Source organism: Juglans regia, chromosome 11, assembly GCF_001411555.2.
Source record: "Juglans regia cultivar Chandler chromosome 11, Walnut 2.0, whole genome shotgun sequence".
Taxonomy (NCBI): Eukaryota; Viridiplantae; Streptophyta; class Magnoliopsida; order Fagales; family Juglandaceae; genus Juglans; species Juglans regia.
Genome location: NC_049911.1, coordinates 9737324 through 9744919, shown reverse-complemented (window position 1 = coordinate 9744919; position 7596 = coordinate 9737324).

The window sequence follows — 7596 nt, the reverse complement described above, 5'->3', positions numbered from 1 at the left end:
ACCTCGGTTTCTCCTATGGTATTGGCTGGCCTGGCTGGCCGGCCTAAGGCTATTGCTGGAATTTTAAAATGGAGAGTAGGGACCGTTATCCAGGTTGACGAATGGGGCTCCATAGCAGAGTTGGCCAGGAGCTGCACAAGTGAACAATGTCGACATTTTACGAGCTGTTAGAAAAGTTTGAACGTAGGGTGATGCCATAAGGTCATGCTTATATATATTTACGACAAACTGTGACCGTCTGATGAACTATTGAAGCGTTATGAATGCTTTGGATGTGATCATGTGAAGTAAAAAAAACCTCTAAATACAACCTTAATTTTTTCCATTTCATCAAGTTGCATTGCATCTATTCGAAAAAATATTTTTTTCCCATTTTTTTTTTATTAAATTATAAAAATCTATTTACAAGTCTAGTTATTGACATTTCAAACGCATCAATAATGTAAAATCATGTCTATCATATTAACTAGTATTAAAAAGTATTCGTTTTTTTAGCATTTTTTTATAATTATAATAAGTCTTACAAAAAAATAGTATGTATATACATGGACTTGTAAGTAATAAAAAAGATATTATATATAACTATATTGAAAACTTATAAGATCTTGATGCTTATACAACAACAACAAGATAGGCAAATCATTTTCAATTGGATTGGGGGATATAGGCCGTTTGGATAAGTACTACAGCTACAAAGTGATTATATAAAAACAATATCATAAATTAATGTAATTTCATGTGATTCGTCAAATTATCTGTTTTATAATAAAAGTAACTTTACAATCTAACAAATTACAACAAACTACATCAGTTCGTGAGATTACTTTTATATAATCACTTTGTGATTAAAGTATTTCTCTTTGAATAATGATAGGCTTACTACTTCCTATCACTTATTTACTACTATCATAATTTTTTTTAATTTTTAATTTTATTTAATAGTTAAGGAAGTGACTATTAGTAAAGTTATATAATTTTTTAATTTTTTCTTAATAATTAAGAATGTTAAAGAAATTATTAAAAGAAAATAATAAAAATAAATAAAAATTTTAAATACATTATAAGATAGTAAATAAATAGTAGAAAATAATAAACCTATCAATAAGAAACTTATTGGGATTATATATGAGTGAGTGAATAGGATGGGTTGCATGGCTGTAATTTGAGTGAAGATACACTTGATTAAGGAAAAAACTAAAAGGAGCCAAGAAAAAGACAGAACAGTGTTGGGACCAAGCAATGTATTTATTGAGCACTTGTCTTTATTTATTGAGGAAATCAATGCTGTATTGAGGAAATCAATGCAGCTCATGTGCATTATTTTTTAATATTTTTTAAAAGATTTTATAAGTTGGTTTAACAATTCAAGATGTTGATTAATATTATTATATTAAGAGACCAACTCCATTTCACTTTTTTTAAAATTATCTGCAACACAAAGGCGAGAATAAATTCTCTAAAGACTGCATGAAACGTGTCTTTCTTTTAAGGAAGATTTATTTATTAAGAGTAGTATTAGAGAGAAATTATTATAATAATACATATTTTGTATTCATTATGTGGTTATTTTTAATCAATTATTCTCAATATTTATTTTAAGAGATGTGTAATCTAAATAATACCACATTATATATACAAAATAAATACTTATACTAATAATTTTTATCTATATTTATTTATTTTTTAAAGTGTCCATAATCCACCTCAAGGGAGAGAAAAGACAAGAGAGAGAGAAAAGACAAACATGAAGGATATGCATGCAGCTCTTGTTCTATATCAACTCAAGAGTTTGATTTCGATCGACTCGTTCTTGTTTCAACCATATATTATTGGATGTGGGTCAAATATCCCATAAAAAGATATAAAGAATACTCGTCTCACACACCACACATCATTTTTTTTTAATTTTTTTTTTCTTAAGCTAATTGAATTTTTAAACTCATCATCCATATATCATACAATTAATAAGATAATTTTTTTAAAATAAAAAAAATATGATGTGTGATATATGGAGATAATGAATATAATTTATATATATATATATATATATATATATATATATCTGGAGTGACTGCATGTAAATAAACAAAGAAAATGAAAGCAAGATCAGATAATTAGAATTAATAAAATACTGGAAATATATAAATATATAAATATATATATATATATATATTAATTGAAAGAAGGCAAACTACTCATGTTAAATCGATATATAAGGGAAAGAGTATTGGTGAAGATTGAGTTCAAGACAGATTAAATGTGTCTTTTTCCCTTTTGTATTTTATTGCACACAAGCTTTGACCCTTTTTTATTGGAAGGAGATAAGGAATCCACACGTTCAAACAAATTAAGCACGTTGTGCCATTTGTCTAATTCTCTTTATATAATCTGTTTCAGGTTGTCGATTTCAGCTTTGAAATTACTATATATATGAATAATGAATCCTTGGTGTGACTACTTTTAATATATATAATTATATATCGAGAATTAATTATTAATTATTTTTTAAGTATCTATAATTCATTATTATTTTTATCTATTCATAAAATGTCATGACATTTAAATACTCAATAATATTTTATAATTAAATGTGAATATCGCATATCTCATGTAATCAAAACTATTTAATAATATTTATTTCTTTTTATTAATTTGAGAATTGAATGGATCTAAGGATGGACAAATACAAAGTTAATATTAATTAATTAAATTTAAATTAATATTGAAACCCTTAATTCTAAAATATAGTCCAAAGAAAAGGTCCATATAAGGGAAGTCTAAGGATGGACAAATTCAAAGTTAGATAATTTCAAAGCCAAATTATCAATGAACTAAAAATTTTGGTAAAAGAATGATCTATATCTGCAAGCTGTCTGTTTTTACCATATTGTTTCCTCTACATTTAATTCCGTATAATTAGTAAGCAAAGAGACACTGCCCAAATAACCCCACATTTAGATTGTAAACATAATAAAAATTAAAAGGTTAATATTTTCTTGAGCATCTTAAATCTTTGATATTACCCTATTGATAATTTGATAGGGATATATAGGAATAATGATAGGATTATAGGAAACTTGAGGGAAGCTAAAAGGGAAAGCAATCTTTCTAATCATTTAACTATGCATGTTGATAAACCCGAGTTTAAGTATAGAGATTTTTTTGGACATTAGGTATCCGAAAACAAAGTCTTGACTAATTTCAAAATATACATATCTTGATAAATAGTTTTCTGTAAGTGTACATCAGATAATCTAGTTCATGTCGTCTGGATTAAACGACTTGTCCCAGAGTCCTTCCTGACCATTATGCCACACTCTTTGGGGTTCACATAGATAGAGATATATTACAAAAAAAAAAGGTATAAGAAGCATGAAGGGAGTTTTTGTGATTTGCATAAATCTCATGATCATCAAAGGGAAGAATGATTGATGACCGGACATTATTAGTCTTCATTATCACTTAAATGCTAACTTTCGTTTGAATATATTTTCCCATTTTGATTACGAGGGTATGCATAGTAGGAATCATTGAAGATTTGCTAGGATGTAATGGAGATTAATGTAGAATGTTAAAATACAAAGGGATGCCAATAGGTCACCTAAGGGGTTGATAACCTTACGACATGGATAAGGAGTATGATGGGAATCAAAGTGAGCCTAGTTTTAAAGATCTTTTGGTTCTCACTTTGATTCCCATCAGAGTATCCCTCATGGCTTCTTTCGATATTGAGTGTACGTGTTGGAATATTATCGGTAGAATATTTTCATGATATTTTATTCCCTACAATATTTGGTTCTTCCTAATTACAATTAAGGATGTTGGCTCAATGGTTCTTGGGTTATTCCTAAATGGTTTGGCATGTATTAGTTCATGGATTCACATTCATATATGGATTCACTTTAGATTTAATACTAGTCGTCTAAATGAGTAAAGTATTACTATGTTCACGCCCATATAGGGAATCCACCTTTGATTGCTCCATTATTTAGCAAAAGAAAAAAACTCCCAATTGGTGTAAATGAATTTATTTTATTTATTGATATTGTAGTTATTATATCTTCATTCTTTCTTATTAGTTCGCCAAATTTAGCTAAGTTTGTTCAATAAGTACTTGGTTTATTCAAAATACTGATTTGCTACTGCGGATTCATTTCTCGATTGAAATGTCGAATGTAAATAGCAATAGCATGGTGGAATAACTCACCATGGTTCTTTGACAAAAATGTGGTGCTTGGACTACTCATCCATGGCTTGAACAATAGATAATTATAAAAAATGTAAAAAGAGATAACACAACAATTTATATGGTTCAGCATTAAGACTTGTGTCTATAGGTCTTTAGGAGAGGGAATCCACTATATATTGTGATTTGTTCAAACTCTCGTTGTTTCTCTTTGCTAATTGGTACAATTATGGGTGGCAATATATGACACGACCCGTTAACCCAATACGAACACGACACGATAAAAGCGGGTTAGGGTTTAGTTTTAACGGGTTCGGGTCAAAACGGGTTGACCCGTTATGACACGATTGCTTAACGGGTCACTAACGGGTCAACCCGTTATAACCCATTATGACCCGTTAAGAAAATTAAATTTACATTTATACCTTTAGACCTAAAGGGCAAGGAGGACGCTCCAATTCCTTTTTCAAGTTCTAAATTTTTTTAGATCTGTATTTTAAATTTTTTATTATATTTGGGATTGTATCATTAATATATTAACATTGTCTGTTTTGTTTATTATATTTGGAATGTAATTTTAATAATGAATATTATTACAAATTGTGTGGATCATATTTGTTTGGATTATAACTTTAGACTTGTAGTTAGTTTTTTATTTTTTATAGATATTATTTATATTTAAATATTTATATAAAAGCAATTAAGTCAAACGGGTCGAGTCGTGTCGTGTCGTATTTGTTCAACCCATTAACATTAACGGGTTGAAAAGGAACGGGTCGTGTCGTGTCATATCGTGTCAATTTATTTATTATTTAATAACGGGTCATAACGGGTCGTGTCGTATCAATCCGCTATCTTATCGTGTTGTGTTTAGGTTTAAAATTTTGACACGAAATTCTTAACGGATCGTGTTCGTATTGACTCATTAAATGTAATATATATATCTTGATACGATATAAATACGACTTACTAACACGATTTGATATCTCTTAATATAATATTCACGGAGGAGGAGAGGAATGAAAGAAAGTAGAGGAAGAGGATAAAGAAGCGCCAAAGGTCAAAGCAACGTAGTCCCATAGGTGTTAAAAGGTCCCATCCTTCGGCCGTATCATACCTTTTGTCCAACTGCCCCCAAATAATTCGTGTCCCTGCCTTTGTTAGTTCTAGCCAATTACCTTGATTCTTGTACTTGTGTCCAAGACTCAAACCAGCTTTTATGTCCTCTCAATGCCTTATATGGCAGGCTCCTTTTTTTTTTTTTTTTTTTTTCTCTTTACTTTTGATGGTGGGGTTTAATAGAAAATGACAGATATATAATTTTTTTAGAAAAATTCTGGAGGCAACCGAGAGAGGAAACCGCGGCGTAACCGCGGCGTAACCGCGTCTTACGTGGCATTAAATAAAAAGCACAATTTCATTTTTCGTATCTCAAAATCATTCATTCTTATTTTCACTCTTCGTCTCAGCGTCTTCATCTTCCCAACCATTCCTTCATCTCAAAATCGAACAAGCACATTTGTTCCTTCATGTTCCCCAAGCACAGAGGTATCCCATTTGTCTTCCAGCACAGAGGTTCCTTCGGCTTCCAGCTCGTCTTCCATCATAGAAGTTCCTTTTTCTTCCAGATCAGAGGTGTTTACTTCAACTGGAATTCTTCCTTTTTTAAAAAAGAAAAGAAGCCTGTAATTCAATGCGAAGTGATGAACAGTAACCAAATCACCCTTCGTCTTCTCCACGAACCCAAACTAAAAAAAAAAACCTAAACCTTGCTGGTGCTTAGCAACTCAGTATTCCATTTGTGGTTAACTGATTGTGAAATAAGAGAAATTTTATGCAACAGATCGGTATAAAGCAAGAAAAGGGACTGAGCTCAATGAAGATTGTTTTCACAAGCCTCCCAGAAAAAAAATGTCCTGACGGAAGTCGGCTTTTAAGTCCACCTTCTTCTCCACCTCGATGCGGAGAGGGAAGCTGTTGGCGACGCCATTGATGTTCGAAGACAACATGCTGTGAGTTAGCAGCCTCATCTCTCTCTCTCTCTCTATGTGTCGCTTTCTTTTTTCTAACTCTGCAATGGACTGGGTGGGGGTCCTTTTGTCTCTATGCGGAGGGTCTAGGCTCTTCTGAAGGACGAAAATGCCTCTTTTTAAGTAATAGTTTCTAAGTTTTTAATTGAACAGAAAAATGAAGGAGAAAGAATTCAAAGAAAAAGGGAAGAAGAAGAAAGACTGGAAAAAAGAAAAAGTGGGACCCGTATGTGTCAATCGGTTGCACCACGGTTGTAAATGTCGGTTGTATATAGCAAAGTTGATTTTTTTATAATTATAAAAATAACATAACCTTATATAAATACTATTATTTTAAAACATAATTATAGAAAACGATTGTAAAATAATTGTGAGTATATTATTGTTCGAATTAAGAGTGTAATCAGTCTGATTTAGTAAAATTTTAGACAAAATTTAAGATCAAACTAGTATATATCAATTTTGCATTTTCTAAAATCGATTACGCACATATTACCCTCCTAAACCGGTATCTCCAGTTGTATCGATTCCGGTCCGATTTTTCAGTTTTAATAATATTAGTATTAGGGCATAAAAAATAATTAATATACTAATATACATTAGTATACTAATTAATTAAAGTGAAATGTAATTAATATATTAATATATTAATATTACTAATATATTATGTATTTATCAAAAGAAATATGTTGAAAATTTATTAGGTCATAAAATGTTATTAATATATATATTTTCTGTTTAAAACATATTATCAAATAAATTTTCATATTTAATATTAGAATTTTATGTTATAAATTATAATAACATTATCTTATATATAATTATAATTTGTATTATTATATTTATTATATATAATATTAAAAAATAATTTAAAATATATAATATAGTGAACCAGTCCGGTTCAATCCTTAAAAGCATAGAACCGAAACCGGAATAGTACCAGCTGGTTTAAGAACTAAGGAAATGGGTCCCGGACTGGACCAGTCCAATCCAAGCCAATTTTCCGATTAATTTTTACACCCCTAGCTCAAGCTTTAATACATATTTAATACATAACGGGAGCTTGGTTGGGTTCTCAATTGGCTGTTTAATATGGAAGATTTTATTGACCTCGCGGTTTCTTTAGTTACATATGTGATTATTATCCACCTCTGTCCTCGGACCATAAAAATGCAATAACAGACTTCACAAGTGCACAACTGAATGTGAATGTTCGTTTCATATAAATTCAAACCATTGGTTAAACTCGGCAAGGCAAACATACAAACTTTTTTAAAAAAAGAGGGAGCAGGATTTGACATGAAGTTGAAGAATATTGGTGTAAAGCAAATTGGGATGTCTTTGTTGGAAACCATGAATGTAAAGTTCAAGCTATTCTAG